The sequence below is a fragment of the Globicephala melas genome, chromosome 11, assembly GCF_963455315.2.
Source record: "Globicephala melas chromosome 11, mGloMel1.2, whole genome shotgun sequence".
Lineage (NCBI taxonomy): Eukaryota > Metazoa > Chordata > Mammalia > Artiodactyla > Delphinidae > Globicephala > Globicephala melas.
In genome coordinates, this window is record NC_083324.2 from 5592331 (window position 1) to 5617790 (window position 25460).

At 40.1% G+C, this 25460-nt stretch overlaps 1 protein-coding gene across 6 annotated transcripts in view; it reads left to right on the forward strand.

The window, feature by feature from the left end:
- Positions 1-25460, forward strand: part of VGLL4 (vestigial like family member 4) — a 161916-nt gene that overhangs the window by 29906 nt on the left and 106550 nt on the right. The window contains exon 1 of one of the 6 annotated variants that reach the window (XM_060307175.2): positions 19532-19680. The exons of the other annotated variants lie outside the window; for them this stretch is intronic. The gene's annotated coding sequence lies outside the window, so the exon portion shown is untranslated. Of the gene's footprint in view, positions 1-19531; positions 19681-25460 lie in introns of those variants that run through there. 6 annotated transcript variants of the gene reach the window in all.

The window sequence follows — 25460 nt, forward strand, 5'->3', positions numbered from 1 at the left end:
TAAATTGATACAGCCACTATGGAGAACAGTATGGAGGTTCCTTAAAAACTACAAATAGAACTACCATGTGACCCAGCAATCCCACTACTGGGCATATACGCTGAGAAAACCATAATTCAAAAAGAGTCATGTACCACAGTGTTCATTGCAGCTCTATTTACAATAGCCAGGACATGGAAGCAACTTAAGTGTCCATCGACAGATGAATGGATAAAGAAGATGTGGCACATATATACAATGGAATATTACTCAGCCATAAAAAGAAACAAAACTGAGTTATTTGTAGTGAGGTGGATGGACCTAGAGTCTGTCATACAGAGTAAAGTAAGTCAGAAAGAGAAAAACAAATACCGAATGCTAACACATATATATGGAATCTTAAAAAAAAATGGTTATGAAGAACCTAGGGGCAGGACAGGAATAAAGACGCAGATGTAGAGAAGGACTTGAGGACACGGGGAGGGGGAAGGGTAAGCTGGGACGAAGTGAGAGAGTGGCATGGACATGTATACACTACCAAATGTAAAATAGATAGCTAGTGGGAAGCAGCCGCATAGCACAGGGAGATCAGCTGGTTGCTTTGTGACCACCTAGAGGGGTGGGATAGGGAGGGTGGGAGGGAGATGCAAAAGGGAGGAGATATGGGGATATATATATATACATATAGCTGATTCATTTTGTTATAGAGCAGAAACTAACACACCATTGTAAAGCAATTATACTCCAATAAAGATGTTAAAAAAGAAAAGAATCTTTGGCTGAAGTACTTACCTTTCTTCATTTGATACATACCTTTCTCCACGTTCCTCCCTCCCCATCCTCTCTTCCCCTCCCTGTGTCTTGAGAAAATCCTTGCCCTCCCTAATCAGTATCTTGTCCAGACACCCCCAGCACAAGGACCCTTCTTTGTTGGGTGTCTTCCAAACCATCATTTGAAGTCGCTGTCTTCACCCACCCTGGCTCATCAGTCTGCCTCCTGTAGGATGGAACATTCACACCTGAACAGTGATTTGTGTGTGTGGTCTGGGCACAGTGTGCTGAGGACCGCCACCAGCCTTGTCTTAGTCATGAGTCCTTGGGGGTGAAGGGAGAGAGGGAGCTGGGTGGGTTGGTGACAGGTGCCTGAAGTGGCCAAGTGTGAGACTGCAGGGTGCAGGGACCCCTGGAGAACAGAAACTCTTCCTCCTTTTCAGGGGGCGGCCCCCACCCAGCTCCAGCCACTGCTATGCCAGAGCTGGCTCACAGGAGCCGGTTGTGCGAGTCTCCTCCCAACCTCGAGTCACGTTGGGAGCTTGAAATCAGCCCTGGTGGGAGTATTTACACCAGATCCTGGCTTTTTTGTTTTCCCTCCTTACAGAGCCAGTTGTTACTACTGGCTCCAGCTGACTACTTTTACATTTGAATGTGGAGCTCTGATTGTTCAAGACATCATGAAGGCTGGATTTTTATATAAAATTTCTAGATACTTAAAGTTCCATGTGAGGCCAACAGTAGTTCCTTTGCCAAGATGGAACCTATAAGTATCTATCTAGTATGTGTTTTCTAGTTTAGTCCCAATACTTCTATTAATACAACCTAAAAGAACAGATTTTTTAAAAAAGCAACTTCCATCAGCTTCTCTCCCCTCCCCCTTTGTAGTTGTGAATTCCTATAGCGATTCTTTAAGAGCTGGAAAAGGTGATATTTAATATTGAAACATCTCCAAGTATCTGTCATGATCTCAGTGTGGACATGAATCTGGGTATGTGTGTATTTCTCTTTCTATTCATACTGTTTATTTTTAAAAGACAAAAGGCCACATCTTTTCTTCATCTTCTTTTGTTTTCTTAAAGATTTATGTTACACAGTTATGAAATGCTTGTTGACACTGTATGTGGATATAATTTGTAGAAGCAGTACGTGTGGGATTTACACTTTTAGAGAAATCAAATTCAGTTTGAAAAATCAAACTGTTACTTCCTCAGTGGCTTTTTGATTTATTGTTAACTGCTTTTTATTGGATCAAACTCTTGATTCCTTGTAAATGAAATGAGTACATCTTCTTTCCATTTGAAATCGAGGGAAGTTACCATTTCTTTCTCTACTTTTCATCAAGCTTCAATACATGTGTTTTTTTTCCCTCTGAAAAATACTGCTTAAAAGTCCCTTCTCTCATGGAACTTAACCTTGTTTAACTGGGCTGTAGTCATTTCTTAAGTGAACTGGGCAAGGCAGAAATCCGTTTTGTTTACCGGTAAGCAGGGGTTGAGAAGAATGATTTTTTTCAGTTCCCCAGCAAAGTGCTAGCTTAGGGTGCTTTGAATAAAACACTTTAAATTACAAAGGAATGTTTCATTTAGGAATTCGGGAGGACAAACTGGATGTTTGGAGTAAAATGACAGCCTGAACACATGCATCAGGCTCCCTGCTTAACAGAAATCCTTTAAAATAAGAAAGTACACGATACATTTAAAAAAAATAATCTGTAACGCTGCCGGAAAACCAGCAAGGGTGCCTACCTTCGTTAGAGTAAGAGTTACAAAGAATTGCCGGAAAACTGAAAACAGATGCGATTAGATTGACAAAAGAAAACAAAAACAAAAGTAAAAAAATCATAACCCCAAACACAGGTGCAAAACTGAATTAAAAGCAGAACTTACAGTGACTAACAACTGCCAGTGGGAAGGGGCCCTGGAGCAAAATTCAGGAAATTAAAGTATTCCATTTATAACAGTGATCCCCTGGCTAAGAACTGACTGTGTTCACAAAACGTCAACATCCTGCTTGGGAGGGTTCCTCCAGTGGGTTTAGGGACCTGAGAGAGAAGCAGAGTAGAGTTTAAGATCACCATGGGCACCCACAGCAAAAAGGGTGCCGGGGAAGGAAGTCTGAGCCTTCTAATAGGCAGTATCTACTCAAATCCTTCACACGAGAGGCAAGACTTTCTTATTTTGGCGGGTCTGTGTATTTGTCTCCCAACCTGCCTGCTGCTTGTTCCTCACTCCTATACCCTAAAGCAAAGCCCATCATCAGACGCATCCTGTACTCTTTACCTAGAGCCCTACAGCTGAGCCTCCCCAGGGAGAGACCTCATACTCCAGAGGAAACAGGCATTAGTTGCCCTTGTGGATCAACCCAGTCTTTTATTCTTAAGTATGAATGAATATCAAGGGATCATCAGACATTTGAGGAAAACAAATAGGATGAAAGAAAAGAACCTGAGTCAGAAGACTCTGGGGAGTATCGGAGAAGTAAAAACATGTTAGATCTTTAAAGAGATTTGACAGTATGAATATATTAAATAAAAGTACCCTGCTATGAAGAAAAAGATCATTTGGAACAAACAACAGAGTTTATGGAGATTAAAGCTGTGATTATTGAATTTAAAAGATTAAGGGAGATCAGCTTGAGAATTGAATGGATATGATTGAAGACAAAATTAGGGGTTTGGAAGATAGGCAACAAAATGTTGCAGAATTTTACAGAGATATTAGGATCTTATGCATCTGCCGGATTGAAGTTCTGGTGGGATGAGGCCAAAGCAGTATTGAGAAGAAGATGCATTTATTCGGAAAATAGGAAATAAGTGAGTCAAATGGACAACCAAAACAATAACAACCACAATAATAATAGCAAAAGTAGAAAGAAAAATTTATCTGCTTTTGTCTTTATAAATGAAAATGAAAATAAACCAGCAAACCCAGACAGTAAAACCCCAAAGTGTGTTTTTTTAAAGTATAGTTTATTTACAATGTTGTGTCAGTTTCAAGGGTATGTACTGCAAGTGATTCAGTTATATACTGAATATGTTTGTTATTATTAGAAAAGTAGCCATCCTTTAAAAGAAACAGCCTTGTAGAGGTTTATGTATTTCAGAAACGTTTAGGGAAGTCAAACTAAGACCAGTGAACAAGAAAATTCAAAAAACGTAAAGAGTCTGTAAGCTTCTGGGCTCTGTGATAAAGAACCCACCGAAAGAAATTTGATCTAGATGGTTCTAATATAATTCTTCCTCTGGTGAAAGCAGTGAGGGAATTTACAGGATTTCATTCATTCAAAAAATATTATTGAGGGCCAAGTTTGTGTAGAGAACCATGCTAGATTTGAACAGAACACATTAAAATGTGTAAGACACAACATTTGCTTGAAAGCTAGCAAGAGATAGATGTTAATAAACAATTGTGTTAGTTTTCACTTGCTACTGTGACAATCACTGCAAACTTAGCAGCTCAAAATCCCACCTGTTTATTTTGTTGTTCCCTTGATCTTAATTTGGTTTCTCTAAATCTTCCTGAATTAAGCAATTTTTGTTTTGACTGTAGTACTGTAGGTCTGCTTGTCCTTATTATTTTCCCTCTCTCTGAGCTTTCAGAAGAATTTCAGAGATAAATCACAAGAAGCTACTTTACCTTTGTGTGAATAGACCATTAAAAAGATCTTTCTGTATTAAATTTGAAACTCTTTTTCCTCTAAAAATGGGTCAGTCTGGTTACCAAGGAGGTGGCCTTTTAGATAATTCAGTGTGAGGGCAGGCCCTGCTTGCCTTTGTGCACATCACTTTTTTGTGTGTTGTGTAAATATACACTTCATGAGCAAAAGGAAAGCCTTGTTAGTATTTGTATCATAACTGAGCGTATGCTCCATCAGCAGCCTTTTAACCAGACAGAGTAAATTATTCTTGAGACTTGTTGAAAACACAGCTGCACTAATTGTAGAAGACTAGTTGTTATTTACCTATTTTTCAAGAGTTATGAATTAAAATATAAAATAATTGTTAATTGTCCTTGAAGTATATGCATAGATCATATTTAAAGAGTGAGTCAAATTTTGTTTTCTTCTCTGGGTTTGGTTATTTTTCGTGGTATTGAACCTGGATTTCAGTTGAGCTGTATGGAAGTCTCGTTATTTGATATTCCCATTTCATATGTGTGGCGCAGATAAGTTTATAAATTAATGTCCTAGTATTAATAGCATGAAGGAATAGCATGGTGAAAGGTTATCAGTTAGAAGATAACCAATGAGTAAAGGAATTGTTTACATCTTGGAGGAGAGGGAAGGGTTTAAAAACGTTTAGTTTTACATTTAATTTGAATATTACTGGTTAATTTTGGCTGTCAAACCTCAAAACCATAGTGTCCTAGGTGAGGATTCTCGACCCCCTAAATTTTGCCTGTGGAGATTGGGATGGGATATTTCTATAATAAGAATGAAACTTGGTTTTTCCTTTATTAGATTTGTTTGTAAATATAATGATATTCATGTGCTGTGATGTTTTCACGCGAGACCACTGAGCTACTAACTATTTCACAGCGCAGTGTTGTGAAGCGCCGGCATGTGGTGTTGGCATTTGGCGTATGTTTTCCTACTGAAATAATTGACACACAACAATTTTACGTAACGCTTTGTAATAGACGCCATGCTGCTGGTTGTGTGCCCCCTGGCAGCTCTCAGCCAATGGGAGCCTGCCTCCCGAGGTCATGCCCCTTCCCCGGTGCAGCCTGCAGGCAGTGACGGGTGGGTAAGGGGTGTAAAGGTCCAGCCAGCCCTCTTGCCCTGACTCCAAAGGTCGCTGTGGCCCCTGTGACTGCATTGAAGGCCAACTTCTCCCTCTCTAACTTCTTCCCTTCCCCCACGGGGATGATCCTGAGAGAACCCCCCCAGCAAACTTCCTGCACACTCTGTCCTCTCAGTCCGCTTTCTGGGGAACTCACCTTGCAGCAAACCTCTACTTCCCTTTGAGGACTTCTGTGCAAACAGATGCTAATTTAGGACCGTAGGACTTTTCTATATAGATAGGACTTTGATTATATCCTCTTGTTCTTATATCCTCTAATGCAGAGATACCCTAGCAGTGTTCCTGATGTTTGCCTCTCTATCCTCTGCTTGGATGTAAGAGTTTATTACTTCACTGCAGTGTCAGTTGTTAAACACTTAGAGGAGTTAGGGCAGTTTTATTGAGTGGAAGTCTACATTGCTGTAACTTTCACTCCTTGGACACATTTCTACTCCCAGCTACTTAGAACATTTAATCCTTGGAATTGTTCGTTTCCATCCTTGCAATATTTGAAGAAAATTATCACATTCCCTTTAAGTTTTCTTTCTAATCTGAGATGCCTCGTTTCTAACTTATTTCATATATGATGTGCTTCCTTTCTTTTTTCCCCCGGCTTTATTGAGGTATGATTGACAAAAGTTGTATCGGGACTTCCCTGGCAGTCCAGTGGTTAAGCCTCCACACTTCCAATGCAGGGGGCGTGAGTTTGATCCCTGGTCAGGGAACTAAGATCCCACATGCTGCGCGGCCAGAAAAGTGTTTTTAAAAGTTGTTTATTTACTTGAGGTGTACAGCATCATGGTTTGATATATGTGTACATTGTGAAATGATTACCACGATCAAGTTAATGAACACACCCATCACCTCACATTGTTATCAGTTTTTGGTTTTTTTTTTTTTTTTGGTGGAGTGAACACTCAAGATCTACTGTTAGCAAATTTCTAGTATATAATACAGTATTATTAACTTTAGTCACCATGTTGTGCATTAGATCCTCAGAACTTATTCATCTTTATAACTGAAATTTGTACCCTTTGACCAACATTTCCGTATTCCCTAACCCCCAACCCCTGGCATCTAGTTTTCTGTTTTTTGTTTCTGTGTGTTCAGCTTTTTAATTTCTATTATTTACTTATTTATTTTTCTTCTGGTTTTATTGAGATATAATTGACATGTAGCACTGTATAAGTTTAAGGTATACGGCATGAAGATTTGACTCACATACATAATGAAATGATTATCACATAGGTTGCGTAAACATCCATCACCTCACGTAGATAGAAAAGGAAAGAAGAAAAATTTTTTTTCCTTGTGATGAGAACTCTTAGGATTTAGTCTTTTAACAACTTGCGTACATAAGATGCAGCAGTGTTAATTATATTCCTCATGTTGTACATTACATCCCTAGTACTTATTTATCTTATAATTGGAAGTTTGTACCTTTTGACCAGCTTCTTCCAATTCCTCCGACCCTGACCCCACCCCCGCTTCTGGTGATCACAAATGCACTCTCTTTTTCTGTGAGTTTATTTCTTTGTTTTTGAAGTATAATTGACCTATAACACCGTGTTAGTTCCTGGGGCACAACATCGTGGTTTGATATTTCTATATATTACAACATGATCACCACGATAAGTCTAGTTACCATCTGTCACCGTACAAAGATATCACATTTTTATTGACTCTGCTCCCCAGACTGTATACTCATACCTGTTTCTCATTTATTTTGTAATTGAAAGTTTGTACCTCTTTTTTTTTTGATTGAGGTATAGTTGATGTATAATATTATATAAGGTTCAGGTGTACAACATTAATGATTCACAATTTTTTAAGGTTATATTCCATTTTTAATTATTATAAAATATTGACTATATTCCCTGCATTGTACAATATATCCTTAAAGCTTATTTATTTTATACATAGTTTGTGCCTCTTAATCTCCCTCACCTATTTCTCTCATTCCCTACCCCGCCCTCGCTGGCAATCACCTGTTTGTTCTCTGTATCTATGACTCTGTTTCTCTTGTTATGTTTGTTCATTGGTTCTGTTTTTCAGATTCCACATGTAAGTGAGATCATATGGTATTTATCTTTCCCTGTCTGGCTTATTTCAGTTAGCATAAGGTCCTCCAGCTTCTTCATGTTGTTGCAAATGACAGGATTTCCTTCTTTCTTGTGACTGAATAATATTCATATATATATTTATATAAATATATAATATCTCCTTTTCTTACATTATATGTATTCATATATTCTCACTATATATCTCACAGTAATATCTACAAATATAATGTATATTAGTATATAAATGTCTTACATTTTTCACATTGATATCATATATATTATATATACACACACATATATATCACATTTTCTTTATCCATGTATCTGTTTACCGACACTTAGTTTGTTTCGATATCTTGGCTATTGTGGATAATGCTGCATTGAACATGGCAGTGTAGCTATCTCTTTGAGATACTGATCATTTCCTTTGGGTATATACCCAGCAGCGGAATTGCTGGATCATATGGTAGTTCTATTTTTAATTTTGGGGGGAACTTGCATACTGTTTTCTGTAGTAGCTGCACCAATTTACATTCCTATCAACAGTGCGCAAGTGTTCCCTTTTCTCCACACCCTTGCCAACACTTGTTATCTCACCTTTTTGATAATAGTCATCCTAACAGGTGACATCTCTTTGTGGTTTTGATTTGCATTTCCCTGATGATACAAAGGTGTAGTTGAGCACCTTTTTATATACCTGTTGACCATTCATATGTCTTCTTTGGAAAAATGTCTATTCGCCTCCTTTGCCCATTTTTAAATTTCGTTGTTGTTGGTGGTGGTTTTTTGGGTTTTTTTTTGGCTGTTGAGTATTGAGTATCATAATACTAAATATTAACCCCTTTATATAAAGGGAATTATATAATATTAACCCTCGATATTAACTCATAATATTAACCCCTTACCAGATACATAGTTTGACTTTTTTTTTCTCTTCCATGGATTGCCTTTTTATTTTGTTGATTGTTTCCTTTGTTCTGCAGAAGCTTTTTAGTTTGATGTAGACTCAGTTGTTTATTTTTGCTTTTGTTGCATGTCCTTTCCATGTCATATCCAAAAAAATCATTGCCAAGACCACCGTCAAGGAGCTTATCCTTCATGTTTTCTTCTAGGAATTTTATGGTTTCAGGTCTTAATTTAAGTCTTTAATCTATTTGGAGTTGATTTTTGTATATGGTATAAGGGTCCAGTTTCAATCTTTTGAATGTGGATATGTAGTTTTCCCAGCATTGTTATTGAAGAGACTATCCCTTCCGCATTGTGTATCCTTGGCACTCTTGTAATAGATTAGTTGAACTGTATTTGCATGGGTTTATTTCTGGGTTCTCGATTCTGTTCCACTGGTCCTTGTGTCTGTTTTTATGCCAATACTATACTGTCTTTATTATTCTAGTTTTTTTGTTTTTTTTTTAATGCTGTACGCGGTCCTCTCACTGTTGTGGCCTCTCCCGTTGCGGCGCACAGGCTCCAGACGCGCAGGCTCAGCGGCCATGGCTCACGGGCCCAGCCGCTCCGCGGCATGTGGGATCTTCCCGGACCGGGGTACGAACCCGCGTCCCCTGTATCGGCAGGCGGACTCTCAACCACTGCGCCAGCAGGGAAGCCCATTATTCTAGTTTTATAATATAGTTTGAAATGAGGAAGTGTGATGCCTCCAACTTTGTTCTTCTTTCTCAAGATTGCTTTGGCTCTTCAGGATTCCATATAAATTTTAGGATTGTTTATTTTATTTCTGTGAAACATGCCAGTGGAATTTTAGTAGAGATGGCTTTGAACCTATGGATTGCTCTGGATAGTGTGGACATTTTAATAATGTTAATTCTTCCAGTCCATGAATAGGAGACATATTTCCATTTATTTGTGTTGCCAGTTTCTTTTATCCATGTCTTACAGTTTTCAGTGTACAGATCTCTTACCTCCTTGGTTCAATTTCTGAACCCCTTATCATTCTTAATTATGTTCCAGCTTGTTTTTATTTTAAAATGTGGTTCAGACCAGACCTTGTCACGGTATTACATTTTCCATATACACTGTTACCCCATTTGAAAACCTTTGCACAACCTGCGGTCTCTGCTTGAAGTACTCTTCTTCCCCATCTGAGTTGCTGGCTCCTCCTTCACGGTCAGTCTTCACCTTGAATGTCCCCAGGGCCGCAGTCTGACTTTCATGAGCCTGAGGCACGTTTGCTCTTGCAGGCGCCTGCCTTCATCAAAAACGTTTTAAGAATTATATTTTACAATTGCTTTGGTATAAAGATGAATATATTGATATTATACATTAAAACATACTCTTCAAACGAATGGTTCATTTTTTCCTTCTGATTTTGAAAACAATTAAACCATTCTCATGGGCGACCCCTGCTCTGCCACGTGATGCTACGGTACATAACGTATTTACCTCTGTAACCTCAGTATCTAGAGCAGAGCCAAGCTCATGAATGAATGAAGAAAGATACACTGGGCTCCAAGTCAAGAATTCTCTGACCAGAGTACATGAGAATTGGATATTTTGAAAATGTTTCAACCCGTATTAAGTTTTTATCATCTACCTAATACCTGCTCATTGTGGAAAGTCTGATAAATTCAGAAAAGTAGGAAGAAAAAACTCATAATCCGACCATCCAGAACATCACGTGTCTCTTCTGCTTTGTTTCTTCTCATCAGTTTTCTGTGCCTGCCTTCTTCTTTCATACGCTCACTGTTAGATGCTGGACGCACTCTTTAATACCCCTTTCCACTTAATATAATGTAAGCATTTTTTAACGTGAGGAAATGTTCCCACATACTTTAACGGTTGTATAATATGCCATCCAGTGCATGGGCCAAAACAGATGCTCCTCTATTGTTGGAGTTTAAAGTTATTTCTAATTGTTCCCTTTTATACATAATACTGCAGTGAATGTCATTTATTCAGGCAGCTTCTTCTTGCCTTTCCCCCCTTTTTAAGGTTATTTCTTTTTTTTTTTTTTTTTTTTTTTTTTTTTTTTTTTAAAGGTTTATGAACTTTATTCAAGTTTATGCAGCATCTATTTCCCAGGAGGGAAAACAAATCACCACCCGCTTAATTTCACATACCTCCTGACTCTGAGCCTCTGGGGCAAAATAAAATCACTGGTCTATACTTTCTCACCCTGATGAGATCTGCTGTCATATGTGACCTTTTTATTCTTGTTCAAGCCAGGCCCAGTCACCAGTATGTGCCTGGAGGAGGACTTAAACATATCTTTTTTTTTTTTTTTTTTTTTAACATCTTTATTGGGGTATAATTGCTTTACAATGGTGTGTTAGTTTCTGCTTTATAACAAAGTGAATCAGTCATACATAAACCTATGTTCCCATATGTCTTCCCTGTAAGGTTATTTCTTTATGGTGAGTTCCCAGACATGAATTACTGGGTCCAAGAATGCATGTATGCTGTTATCACTACTTCTATCCTGGCTGTCCTGGGGTCTTTTCTTTTTCTTCTTTTCTTTCTTTTTTTTAAACTTTTCCCTGGCTCCTATCTTTATCACATAGAGCTGAATTTTCAGTTAAATGAATTTTTAATGGGTGGAATTAATACTTTGCTATTTATAGTTTATTGTTTCACACGTTTTAGTTTATTATTTCCAAGTAGGTATATAATTTTGAAGGTAGGATTTTATATTCTCAATTTTTCATTGTGCCCAGCACAGTATAGAATTCACAGTAGGTACTTAGTTTTGGTTGATTGGTTGAGAAAAAGAGAATTTTAGAAGGGGACCTAATGCTGGGGAAAGATGACACAGTTTTATTGCTGTCAGATCAGATTGTCAATTCTAGACATATGAATTTGGAATGTATTCTAGTAATAATAATAATAGTAATAATCGACTCCATGGGAATGGATCATCTCGGAAGGAGAGAAAACCACAGCAGATGAGGACAAGGCAGGGGACAGAGCCCTGGGGAGGGGAGGAGGGCTGCTGCCCTCTACTGAATACCTGCTATAATGGTGTGAGCATTTCCACGTTTACTTCCCACCCATCCATCCATTCATCCAACAAATACTTATTGAAAGCTTATGAAGTGTCCGATGTCGTGCAAAGTAGTGAGATGGAGAGTATTGTCTCCGCCTGGCAAAGATTGGGAGAGACGGGGTGAGAAACCAGACTGGACAGATTCCACAGTGCATATCCTTTCCACTGGGCTGTTTCAGTGTAGGTGGAGATGATTAAATTGACTATTTGGAGTTCACCGTGCCAGTTTTATTTAGAATTTTGTTAAGGAGCTTGTACAAGTGCTGCGGATGAGAAAATAAAATTGGCTAAACGGTATCCACCAAGTCTGTGGCATCTTCCCGCTATCCCCCGCGGCCCTTCTGGGATTAGTCTTAGAATGTTACCGGAACCACGCTTTGGTCTAGTCTGCCCTGCATCAGGCTTGACACCATGTCAGTCTGCCGTCTCCCCCAGGCGTCTTGATCTTTTGTGTCGTACTTTAAGCAAAATAAAATTTTAATTTTAAGTTGAATATTATTTTTCTTAGTAGGTGTAAATTTGGTAGTGTTTTGGGATATTTGATTATCATACTGCTGTAGGAAACAGCACATGGTTGTCATAGTAGGGAATACTTAAAAATAAGATGGCATTTCTTAGGAACATCCCTTTGCTGTGATTTTTGTTTTTTTAATGAATACACTTAAAATTTTCTGTCATGAAAAATTTCCAACATAAACAAGTAGGGAGAACATCATAATGGACTCTCTTATTCCCTTCAACCAGATCAGGATGAGATGCTGAGGATCAAAGCTAAGCAAAAGCCGGTTTAAAAGGAAAGGAGAGGTGCCAGCGGGAACAGAATTCCTGCTGAAAGATAATTAGTGCTTAGATGAGAATTAATACTATGTATCTTTGGAGTGAAAAATGCCATAATATTAAGGATTTAGCTATGGGTCTGAGCCATTTATTTGATGTGAATCTTTAAGGAGCCTCTGTTCTTGAGAACTACCATCTGAGAATAGTGGCTTTCATTGAAGCAAGCCCATAGAATTGTTGATTTAAATTGTCAACAATATGGCTTCAACATTAAGCGAAATTTTAAAAAATGACTGCCTGTGTATTCACATATACTCTACTCATTATAGCACTAAAAAAATTTGCAGTCTACCTTTTTTTTTGGATTCTAACAAATCATATGCATAGTCACTGATGGGAGTACAGATTAGCAGACTGTTCATACTTATTAATTCAGTAGTTCTGCTTTTAGGAATTTATCCTAAGAAAATAATCCGAGGCTTACACAGTGATGCTTATGGTGGTATCACATGATATAGAAAACAACCTAAATATTTAACAGTAAAACTGTACATGCGGTATGACACTAATTCTGCCAGAAATGTGTCTCACATAGGTAAAAACTCGTGTCAATTTTAGCTGTAGTTATCTTTTGATCCATAATATTGGAGACGCAGTAAGCCCCTTGTATCTGGAAACTCATTCCTGGGGAAATTTCATTGGTAATTCTTCTTATCTCTGTTTTTGTTTTTCTTCTTTTCTCCTTCTGGCAGTTTTATTTTTCAGATGTTGGGCTTCCTGGACTGGTCTTCTCATTTTTCCACCCCGTTCTCCCTTTTTTCCTTCTTAACTTTTTATTTTACTTTCTGGAAGACGTTTCTCAACTTTATTTTCCAATTCTTCTATTATTTTTAAAACTTCTGCTATCATGTTTTTAGTTGCTAGAGCTCTTTTGAAAAATCACACCCTCTTTCAGGGCTGCTATATCTCTCGGGCAATTGATAGAGTATTTTTAAAAATTTTCCTTCTTCTTGCATAGTCTTTGTGTCCTTGGGACGCTTTTGGGGTTTGGTTTGGCCTCTATCTTCCATGTTAGTGGCTTTCCTAAAAGAAATATCTGCATGTCTACTCATGGTTAAGGTCAGAGAAGAAATCACAGAGTTGAATAAAAGGTGGGGGGTGGCGGCTTGTACTCTGAGCCCCACTGTAGAGGGACCTCTGGGGGCCACCTGTCTGTTAGGAGAACCTGCAGTCTCAATATAGTGGGTCTTTCATCTTGGGCTGGTCATGTCTCAGAGCTTCCCAGAGTTTAGAAGTCTGGCTGCTGGCATTCTGGAAGCCAAGAGGGGGACGTGTAATCAGCCTGCCAAGTGAACTTGGCTAGGTGCTCAGCTAGCACGAAACTGTGTCGTTTTATACCCGACCCCTTGTTCGCTATTCCTTTACTCTGCATTTTTTTTTTTTTTTCCTCTAACTGTTGTGGCCTCTCCCGTTGCGGAGCACAGGCTCCGGACACGCAGGCCCAGCGGCCATGGCTCACGGGCCCAGCCACTCCGCGGCATGTGGGATCTTCCTGGACCGGGGCACGAACCCGTGTCCCCTCGGACTCTCAACCACTGTGCCACCAGGGAAGCCCTACTCTGCATTTTTAAAGACAGCTTTATTGAGATACTTAGATTGATGTACCACACAATCGACCAATTTAAAGTGTACAGTTCGATGGTGTTAGAATGTTCCCAGGGGTAGTATATTTGTAGCTTTGTGTAAATATACTTTTTTCTTTTTTTAAATGGAAACATATTTGACATATAACATTGTGTAAATTTAAAGTATACAACACGTTTGATACATTTATATATTGTGATATGATGGCCATTGTAGTGACGGCACCTCTATCACATCACATAAATACCATTTCTTTTTTCGTGATGGGAATAATTAAGATCTAGACTCTTAGCAATACTGTATTATGATACAGTATTGTCTGTATTCACCATACTGTACATTAGATCTCTAGGACTTACTGTCTACTCGTTGCAAGTTTGCATCCCGAAACACCATCTCTCCTATCCCCCCATCCCAATCCCTGGTAACCACTATTTTCCTTTCTGTTTTTATGAGTTTGCCGTTTTTAGATTCCGCAAGTAAGCGAATCCTGCATTTCTTTTTAGAGGACTTATTTCTTCCTGATATTATCTTATGTACTTGTGCACTGTCTCTGTCCCTCACAGGAATGCTAGCTCCTCAAGGGCTGGGACTTTGTTCACTGCCAAGCCCCGGCATGTAGAACAGCACCTGGTCTGTGGAGGCTCTCACCAGTGTATGTTATCACGTGGAGTTCTGCTTGGAAGGCTTGTATGGGCTTCCTTCCCTTTCCAAACCCCTCTGGACTCTCAGCTTTTGTCAGTGATTGCGAGGCTGCTTGTTGAAGTAGAAAAACGTTGAACTAATGATGGAGTTTTGGACTAAATATGTTTCAGAGGCCTGTTTCACTTCTTGCTCTGGCAATAACTGCGTTATTTATTTAATCTTTTTTGTATTCCCTTTTTCTTAGTGGGACTAATACCTGCTCTGCCTGCTTCCCATGAGTTGATCTTGTGAAAGTGCTTTAAAAAAGTATACAGTACTGTTCTAACTCAGGGCATTTAAAAATTAGGAACAAATTTGTTGACAATTTTCAAGCCCTTAACTTTGGAAAGTTGGCCATTGTTACCACTGTCTATTACCATTGTTCATGGTAATAGAATAGCCTTGAAGGCAATAAGAACATGTACAAGCTGAGTTCATGCATAACAGCCGTTGTCTCTTTGGGGATTAGGACAGGCGATGGAGGGAATATTGTGATAATACGATATTAGGAAGGTGATAATACAGTATGGGTAGAGAATATGATGTTTACCTCTTCAGTGGCCCAATTTGTGTCGTTAACTTAGTGACAGCTGGCTCAGGAGGCAGTGCGGCGTTGCTCCTGGGAGCCGGCTGCAGTGTTGTTTGTTTTCCACCTGAGGTTAATTCACGTGAACTTGAAAATGTGTACTTTTTTTTTTTTTTAAGTGGGATATAGGTGAATGGGATTCCAAGATTCCTTCTTTCCAAACTAATAATTATTATTTGGAATTGAACTCCCTGTCGAGTGACACTTACTAATTCGTATTGGTCAGTAAGCAGGAACCGGGAGCCTGAAGGCAGGTGTTGGTGCTCAGCTTGGTTTTCTCAGGCCTGTCCCCGCCCAGGGCTTTTCTCTTTGCCTTGGCTGCACCTCAACTCATGGCTTATTATCTGTCATTGATCCACACAGAGCTCAGCTCTGGTCAATCTGTTTATCACACTTAATCCTCATTCTCCATCCATTCCCCGTCAACAGCCATCGTAGTTTGCTCAGCGTGTGTCCATGTGCTGCAACTTTCTTCTCTTCTTTCCCTTTTCTCTTCTGAGTCATTAATTCAACAAATATGTGTTGAGCATCCGTCCTGGGCTTGGCACTCTTTCGGGTACTGGGACACAGCAGCAAACACCCCCAAACCTTGTCCTCATGGAGTTACATGGACTGTCTTCCATCTGGGATGCCTCTTTTAATTACCTCCAGTATAAAGTAAAAGTATGTAATGAAACAATCCATGAATATCCTGGCTAAAGTTTATTGGTCTTTGTTCATATTTTAAAAAGTTAATTGCATGTGATAAATTTTTCTGAAAAATTAAGCTTTAATTCTTTGACTTATAATGATCCTGTGTTGACTTTTATTTATTAATTTTTTTCCTGCTTGGGTCAATGGTACTCAATAAAGAAGGATTTCTCTACTCTGGTAAAATGCTATCAAACAGCATTGTCAAAACCTCCACCCTGATCAGTCAGCAGAATCAACTTTGAGGCAAGAGCCTCCACCAGCCAAAAAAAATTATGGGGCTTCCCTGGTGGCGCAGTGGTTGAGAGTCCACCTGCCGATGCGGGGGACACGGGTTCGTGCCCCGGTCCGGGAGGATCCCACATGCCGCGGAGCGGCTGGGCCCGTGAGCCATGGCCGCTGAGCCTGCACGTCTGGAGCCTGTGCTCCGCAACGGGAGAGGCCACAGCAGTGAGAGGCCCGCGTACTGCAAAAAAAAAAAAAAAAAAAAAAAAGAAAAAATTATGATTTGCTGAATGCTCTGATGATGCTCAGTAATTTTAGCAATGAAGTATTTTTAATTGAGGTATGTACACTTATTTTTTAGGCATAATGCTATTGCACACTTAGTACACTGCAATATAGTATAAATATAACTTTTATGTGCACTGGGACATCAAAAATACTGTGTGACTCACTTTATCGCAACATTCCCTTTATTGTGGCGGTCTGTAACCAAACCTGCATTATCTTCAAGGCATGCCTGCACTGTTCTTTCTGTGCATTATTTATTTGCATTTATCAATACTATTATTTTATTAAGACTCTTCAAGATTGTTGGCATAAGTAAGATTGGTCTACAATTTGTCATTGTTTGCTGTCGTTCAGTTAGCTTTTTTTCAGCATTTGGAATTGATACTATGTTTGCCACACAAAATGAATAAGAAACTGTTACTTTTTCGAAATCATTCAGGAATCATAAAACAGTTTTCATGTTAAAGAAAGAAAGAAAGGAAGAAAGAAAAGGAAGGAAGGAAAGAGAGAGAGAAAGAAAGAAAGAAAGAAAGAAAAAGAAAGAGAAAAGAAAGAAAAGAAAGAAAGAAAGGATTTCCTCTCTCTACTGAACAGTGGAGATTTGCTGTGAAACCTGGCCTGGTAGAATAGATGAGAGAGTACTTGCTGTTATAAATTCAGTTCTAGGCGTAGTGGCCTGAGAATTCACTGTGATATTTACCCTTTCTTTTTTTTTTTTTTTTTTTTGCGGTACATGGGCCTCTCACTGTTGTGGCCTCTCCCGTTGCGGAGCACAGGCTCCGGACGTGCAGGCTCAGCGGCCATGGCTCACGGGCCCAGCCGCTCCACGGCACGTGGGATCCTCCCGGACCGGGGCACGAACCCGTGTCCCCTGCATCGGCAGGCGGACTCTCAACCACTGTGCCACCAGGGAAGCCCCTGCCCTTTCTTTTTCCATTAAGATAAAGCGCTCTGCATTCTCTTTTTATTCCTTTTATAGAATTTTTTATCGGTAACTTTTTCAGTAAATGTTTATAAATAGCTTTTATTTCTCATAATTGGCTGTCTGTGCAGGTCTGTGGATTATTAGAAAGTGCACAAATGAAGATGCTAGGGGACTTGGTTTCCATAGCAGTGTGGCTTTGAACCTGTTTGCTTCTCTGTGGTCTCACCCGTAAAAGGAAGGGGCTGCAGGAGGCTGTTTGCAAGGGTCTTGCTCTGCCAAGAAGTTTAGCACAGCCTCAGCAAGGGAGCGATGATAGAGGTCAGGATGCAGATGACACTTCCTTGCGAAAGTTTGACAGGTGATGTTTGTACAAACTTTGACTTGGAAATCCACAGCTGTGCTGGAAAATTCATGGGGAAATATGAAAAATTTGCCAGGATATTGAATGAGAATGAAGATGTTTTTTAAAATAAGAAAATAACAGGACAGTAAAATTTACAACAAGAAGAAAAAAACACTAAGTAGAAGCATATGTTTTCTTCTTGAGCTATTTTATTTTTTTTTGAAATCCCATTCTCTCTCTTTTTTTTTTTTTGGCTGTGCTGTGTCTTTACTGTTGCATATGGGCTTTCTCTATTTGTGGCGAGTGGGGGCTACTCTTCGTTGTGGTGCACGGGCTTCTCTGCTGCGGAGCCTGGGCTCTAGGTGCGTGGGCTTCAGTAGTTGTGGCCTGAGGGCTCAGTAGTTGTGACTCAAGGGCTCTAGAGCGCAGGCTCAGTAGTTGTGGTGCACGGGCTTAGTTGCTCCGCGGCATGTGGGATCTTCCCGGACCAGGGCTTGAACCCGTGTCCCCAGCATTGGCAGGTGGATTCTTAACCACTGTGCCACCAGGGAAGTCCCTTCCTGAGCTATTTTAATGCTGAGAATACAGTCTTAGAAAATCAAGTTACTGCCTGGATGCCTGAAAGATCTTTGCATCATAAATTCCTTTGAAGTTGACCTTCTAACTTGAATTCTAGTTTTGTAGCATTTTTGCTCAGCAAAGAGGACCTTTCCATGGGATGACAATTTGAAGCAATTACAAACTTTGAGAAAGTACAAAAGTTCTTGTTGGTTTCCTGATTCCGTAACTCTGCTGCATGGTACTGTGTGCCACTGGGAATCTTAAAGAATTTAGAGTAATCGGGAGAGGTTGGTAAAAAGGTTCCAGCTTTCAGCTATAAGATGAATAAGGTCTGAACATCTGATGTGAAGCGTGGTGACTGTAGTTGCTAACCCTGTATTGTATAATTGAAATTTGCTAAGAGAGTAGAACTTAAATGTCCTCATTAAGAAAAAAAGATATGTGAGGTGATGGATGTGTTAATTAGCTGCATGGGGGATCCTTTCACCATGTACATGTATATCAAATCACCACTGTGTACACTTTAAATATCTTACAATTTTATATGTCACTTATACCTCAGTAAAGTTGAAATAGAAATAAATAAATGAAAGCATTTAGAAAACTTGCCAGGAAAGAAATCTTTCTCTGCTTTGCAGGAGATATGCAAATGGCAAAAGGCGTTTCATATACGTGGCAAACAAGAACAGGGATTTGGCAATTTTGCGACACAGTTTAATGCCATGGTAGAGCAGGAAGTGGAAATTGAAAGAAGGATGAAGTTAATAAAAAAAATAATAGGGACTTCCCAGGTGGTCCAGTGGTTAAGACTCCACGTTCCCAATGCAGGGGGCCCAGGTTCAATCCCTGGTCAGGGAACTAGATCACACATGCATGCTGCAACTCAGACCCATCGTAGCCAAATAAATAAATAAATATGTTAAAAAAAAATTTTAAAAGTAGTTGGATTGGTGAGTATCAAGAACTTTGCCAGAATATTAGGCAAATATCCTATTCTTTTTTAAAAAAATGCTAGGCATTTTGAAAACCTATTTTTAAAAGGAGTGTGGCTGGGATGCTGGGCTCTGAGCCAGGGTCTGGCTGCATAGAATTTTCCCAGTTGAAGTTTAAAAAAAAAAAAAAAAGTGAATTTTTAGATTATATATTTTCAGAATGCATCTGTTTGGGAAGCTTGTTACTGTGTAGAATATATTCTCTATCTCTTTGCACCTCCAGCGTGGTCCATGGTGTCACCTGGGAGCTTATTAGAAATGCAGCATCACGGCCTTCATAGCAGGGCTACTGATGGAGAGACTGCATCGTGACCACTTCCCTGAGTGAGTCCAGTGCGTGCTCAAATTTGAGAAGCACAGCTTTACACCAGGGTAAAATGTTCTCTTCACTTACACATTTTCTTTTTGGGGGGAGCAGGAGAGGAGACTTAACGGTATTTTTTTTCCCAGCATGAGGTATAATTGGCTAAAATGTATATATTTAAAGTGTACAGCGTGATGATTTGATATCTGTATACTTTGTGAAATGATGACCACACTTAAGTTAATTAATACATCCATCACCTCACTTAGTTACCACTTAAAATTTTTTTTTTTTTACATATTCTTATTGACCTGGCAAAATGGTATTGCAATGGTTTTCTTAAAAAAAAAATTTTTGATATGTTCATGTGAATGTCTCATTACTTCATAGAAACACTATTTGTGCTTGAGGCCAGATTGTAATCTTAAGGACAGGGGCTCTTGCCACGATTATTCTCTCTCCTCCGCGCAGGGCAGGGGCTCATTAATATCCATGACGGTCTGTCCGTCAGGGGGCTCCAGGGACAGTAAGTTTTATTTATATTTATTTTTGTCTAAAAAAGAAAGTGAGCTTTGCTAATATGAAATATAGATATTGATGACATTACGTATATGTACTTTTTAAATGAATATACATATTTGGGGTATGAATGTTGGACACTTTTAACGATGGGTCACTTGATGAAATCAAATCCAGGTACTAACCATGTGTCTGCATCCTGAAAGGGACCATGGGATTCAGGTAAATTAACATGTTCTCTGTTAACGGAGTTGAGGATATTTGAAAATGATAGCATTTTAAATGGGAAGGAACCCAGGCTTTCCTTATTTTCATATAAAGAAACTGAGACCCAAACAGTAGAATTACTTTCCTAAGGTTATAATACTGGGGAGTAGGACAGAAGTTTTCCAGCCTATACTTCAGTTTTCTTTCCATTGTTCCTTTGGCTCCTGAGTGTCTCACAGGGAACCTAGGGGTTACGTGCCGGTGCCTCAGATGCCAAGTTGTGGACAGAAGGAGGAAGGGCGATAGGAGAGGTGTCAGGTAGCCTTTCTCTAATCTGAACACTTTTACTTGATCTGTTTTAGAAACAGGCTCTCGCTTTTGCACATAGTTCTTTCCTGAAAACTCGTCTTAACAGACTTACCTGCTGGAAAAGGGATCCTGTTTTCCTATTTGGGTTTAAAGATGCATGCCAGAATTGATATATTCAAAAGAATGTTATTCTAAACATTACTCTAGAATAAAAAAATATTACAGTGATACTGTCACTGTTTAAGACATTTTTGAGTTGCCTTGGGAAAGAGTTTATAAAATGCACCAAAATAATCGATTTTATTCATATGTGAGCTCTGTTTTGTAACTGCAATTGTATTACCTGTCTTAGCCACCCCTTTCACTCACACCACTTATATATATGTATAGTTATATTTGATTAAAGAAATTTTTACACCACTTATATTTAAATGATTAGGTGTGTCTTAAAATTCGAATTGTGCCTTCAAAGGACATTTTCCATCAGTTAAATGAATGCCATTCAAAAGGAAAGTCATAGTAAGGATTTCCAAAGCATTTTGAACAAAGAACATTCTGTCTCTGATTTGCTTTTTAGAAAACATTTAATTAAATGCCTATTTATTCCAAGCCATGTTATAGGTGCCATGGCTACAAACATGGATCATATTTGGTCCTGCCCTTGAGGTGCACACTGCCCCGTGAAGGAGAAAGAGATGTTTAAATACAAATCACAATTTAGGGATGATGCCCTTGCTGTGTTGGAGGATAGTTGGAAGCCCAGAGAAAGGAGGGATTGTTTCAGCCTGATTGGTATTGAGTCAAGGACAGGGTGTGGGGTCGGTGGAAGCGACCAAGTGGGGAAGAAATTCTAGGTAGAGGAAACTGCGTGAACCTGGCATGAAGTCGATACAATGCATGGGTGTGTTTGGAGAAGGCTGGGTAAGGTCGTCTGACTAGAACACACAGGTGATGGGGTTGATGGGAATTGAGTCCTGAGAGCAGTTACCCCCACTGGAAGGTAAGCTGTGTAGGAGCAGGGACCTCGGTTGCATCTTTGCTACCTGCCAACGTGCCTGGTGTGTAGCAGCACGTCAACATGTGTCTATTGATTTAATGGGAAGATTGTTGCAATTAAATTATGAAGATACTTCACTTTTTGCTGAGGTGTCTGGACTTTATCCTGTGGCCATTGAAGGTTTTTTATGAGGCATATGACACGTTGAAGTGTGGTTTCAAAATGTAACTCCACTAGCGGGATAGATGGGGTAGAATTGTCCTTCTCCAGTGTTTACCTGAAGAGCGGTTCTGGTGCAGCGGGTCTGGGGAGTGCCCATTAATTTGCATTTCTGACAAGTTGCCAGGCGGTGCCGATCGTGCTGGTAGCCTCGCTTTTAGTAGCAGGGGGAGAACGGATGGGATCGTTTCAGTAAGGAAGTTTCCAGGAGCCATAGTGAGCACGATACATTTAGAAATAGTGGTTCCTCTAAGACTGTCTTTGGGATTTAGAAGAGGAGAGTGCAGCTGTTTTGATGTTTAAAATTCTGTCTGCCTTCAAAATACTGCTCTCGAGTTTGGTTTGTTTGTCTGTCTGTCTATACGTGGAAGAAATGGATTGTTTCCTGTGGCTTAAAGAGAGGAAGTTGAGGCTCTCACGAAATGTGTCAGGAAGGTTCCCTGGTTGTAAGGAACCTTTGCAAATTGCAGAATGAGGAAAACACAACCAAAGTGATAACGGTATTTAGAGAGTTTTAAAGGAAGTGACGTTAAGGAAGATTTTGCGTTGGCTTTGATGTTCGGTCACTTTCCATTGTCTTCTATACATTCGTTTGCGATACAGCGAATTAAGTATTTGTGGCCCTTCTATGTGCAAAGTCTCTATACCGGTACTAGACAGAAGTTACAGAAGTGAATCAGTAGATCCTGAATGATGGTATAGCGTAGCAGGGAATATAAAGCAATCGGATTAATGAAAAACTGTGTGTGTGTGTGTGTGTGTACACGTTATATAGATATATAAATAGATCTGTCACTTTTTACTTTTATGTCAGGTCAAAAGGAACATGAACCATAAAGAGAAGACAGATAACATGTTATGTAAATTCAGAGGAAAGAGAAGGAACGATTATCAGGAGACTCACTGATCTCATTTTGCTCCTTGTTAGTCATTGAATGAAGCCCAAGATGTGGTGCCTGTCACTCAGAATCTCACTCCCCTGGCTTTAGCCAAAGAGAAAAGTGAAGATTAGACGCTCAGTTTAGGACTTTGTGAATATGAGAGGCTGCAGGGTACTAAGACGTGTCAAGGATGCAGTGTGAAGTAGGAAACTGTGGCCCAAAGAGAGTCAGGCTAGAGATGTACAATTTGTGTGCCCTCCCCTTTGAAGGGGTTGTTGCGCGAAGTGATTACAACTGCTGAGTGAAAGACTGTGGAGACAGGAAGAAACAGACGAGGATAGATCTTTGGAAGAGATCAGCTTCGGGTGTGTCAAGTGAGGAAGTGGGATGAGGGAAGGACTTGGGAAGGCACGGGTACCACAGGAGAGCATCGCAGAGGCTGCGAGGGGAGTTTCATCAAGCAGGCGGTTGGCAGTCTTTACTGCACAGAGAGGTTAAGAGGACAGTGAGAATTAAAGAATATGTTGTTAGTGATTTATGAGAATAAATGAATTTCTCATAAATCTCTACAAACAGTAGAGTGGGGATAAGTAGAAGTATAGTAGCTTAACATTTTGTAAGTGACTAGTATTGCAGTGGATTTCTTTTGTGGGTTTGGTGTTGTGGAGCCATAGAAACTGTAGGTTTATAGTTCCCTGTTGGTGACCTTTTATAGCTGAGAGGTCTCCTTGACTCTGGATTCCAAACCTGTTTTGAGTGTGAGTGGTAGTCATGCCCAAATATATGTTTTTGAAAATCTTACATGGAGGCCAAAAAGCTTAGAGTCACTCTTGACTCTGTTTCTCTCACAAACTGTTTGCCAGCAAATTCTGTTGGACCTGCCCGCTAATAAATTCCAAATCTGACCTCATCCCACTGCCACTGTTGCTGCCAGCCTAGTCCACAGACACTCAGATCTTTTTGTTTTTGTTTTTGTTTTGCGGGACGCGGGCCTCTCACTGTTGTGGCCTCTCCTGTTGCGGAGCACAGGCTCCGGACGCGCAGGCTCAGCGGCCATGGCTCACGGGCCCAGCTGCTCCGCAGCATGTGGGATCTTCCCAGACCGGGGCACGAACCCGTGTCCCCTGCATCGGCAGGCGGACTCCCAACCACTGTGCCACCAGGGAAGCCGAGATCTTTTTTTTTTTAAAATGAGCTAGAGTCGATGTACAACATTATGTAAGTTACAGGTGTACAGTATAGTGATTCACACTTTTTAAAGGCTATAGTCCATTTGTAGTTATTATAAACATTGCCTGTATTCCCTGTGTTGTACAGTATATCCTTATAGCATATTTTATAACTAATTGTTTGTACCTCTTATTCCCCTCCCCCTATTTCACCCCTCCCCCTTCCCACTGGTAACCACTAGTTTATTCTCTACATCTGTGAGTCTGCTTCTTTTTGGTTATATTCACTAGATAGTTGTATTTTTTTAGATTACACATATAAGTGATATTATACAGTATTTGTCTTTCTCTTTCTGGCTTATTTCACTTAGCATTATACCCTCCAGGTCCATCCACACTGTTGCAAATGGCAACATTTCATTCTTTTTCATGGCCGAGTAGTATTCCTCTCTCTCTCTGTGTGTGTGTGTGTGTGTGTGTGTGTGTGTGTGTGTATCTCACAGCTTCTTCATCTATTTGTCTATTGATGGATACTTAGGTTGCTTCCATATTCTGGCATTTGTAAATAATGCTGCTATGAACATTGGAGTATATGTATCTTTTTGAATTAGTTTTTATTTTTTTTCCTGATAAATACCCAGGAGTGGAATTGCTGGGTCATATGGTAGTTCTGTTTTTAGTTATTTGAGAAACACTCATTTCTTTTTTTTTTTTTTAATTAATTAATTTATTTGGCTGCACTGGGTCTTAGTTGTGGCACAAGGGATCTTCATTGTGGCATGAGAACTCTTAGTTGCAGCATGTGGGATCTAGGTCCCTGACCAGGGATTGAACCCAGGCCCCCTGCCTTGGAGCGCCGAGTCTTAGCCACTGGACCACCAGGGAAGTCCTGAGAGACACTCATTTCTTGCTTGGGTTATTGCAGAAGCTTCCCAGCTGCTGTCACTACTTCTAACCTTTTTCCCTTTCAGCCTATTCTTAACTAGAATAGTGATCCTTTAAAAATGTAAATCAGGGCTTCCCTGGTGGCGCAGTGGTTGAGAGTCCGCCTGCCGATGCAGGGGACACAGGTTCTTGCCCTGGTCCGGGAAGATCCCACATGCCGCGGAGCGGCTGGGCCCATGAGCCATGGCCGCTGAGCCTGCGCGTCTGGAGCCTGTGTTCCGCAACGGGAGAGGCCACAGCAGTGAGAGGCCCGCGTACCACAAAAAAAAAAAAAAAAAAAAAATAATGTAAATCAGAGGACATTGGACTTGTTCAGGGTGATATGGCCGTAGACTAAAAATGTAAATCTGATTATGTCACTCCTCTGTTCAAAAACCTTCCAGTGGCTTTCCATCTCATGCAGAGGTAAGAGCTGATGTTCTTATATAACCTCTAAGCTAAGCTGACCTCCTTACGGTTCCTGGAAAGCTTGCCCCCTCTCCTGCCTCAGGGCCTTTGTACTTGCTGGTCCCTCAGACTGCGTCCTCCCTTCCTTCAGTCAGATGCACCTTCTCAGAACAGCCTTTCTTGTCTCCTGCCTCCCCCCGGCCATAATCTGTGAC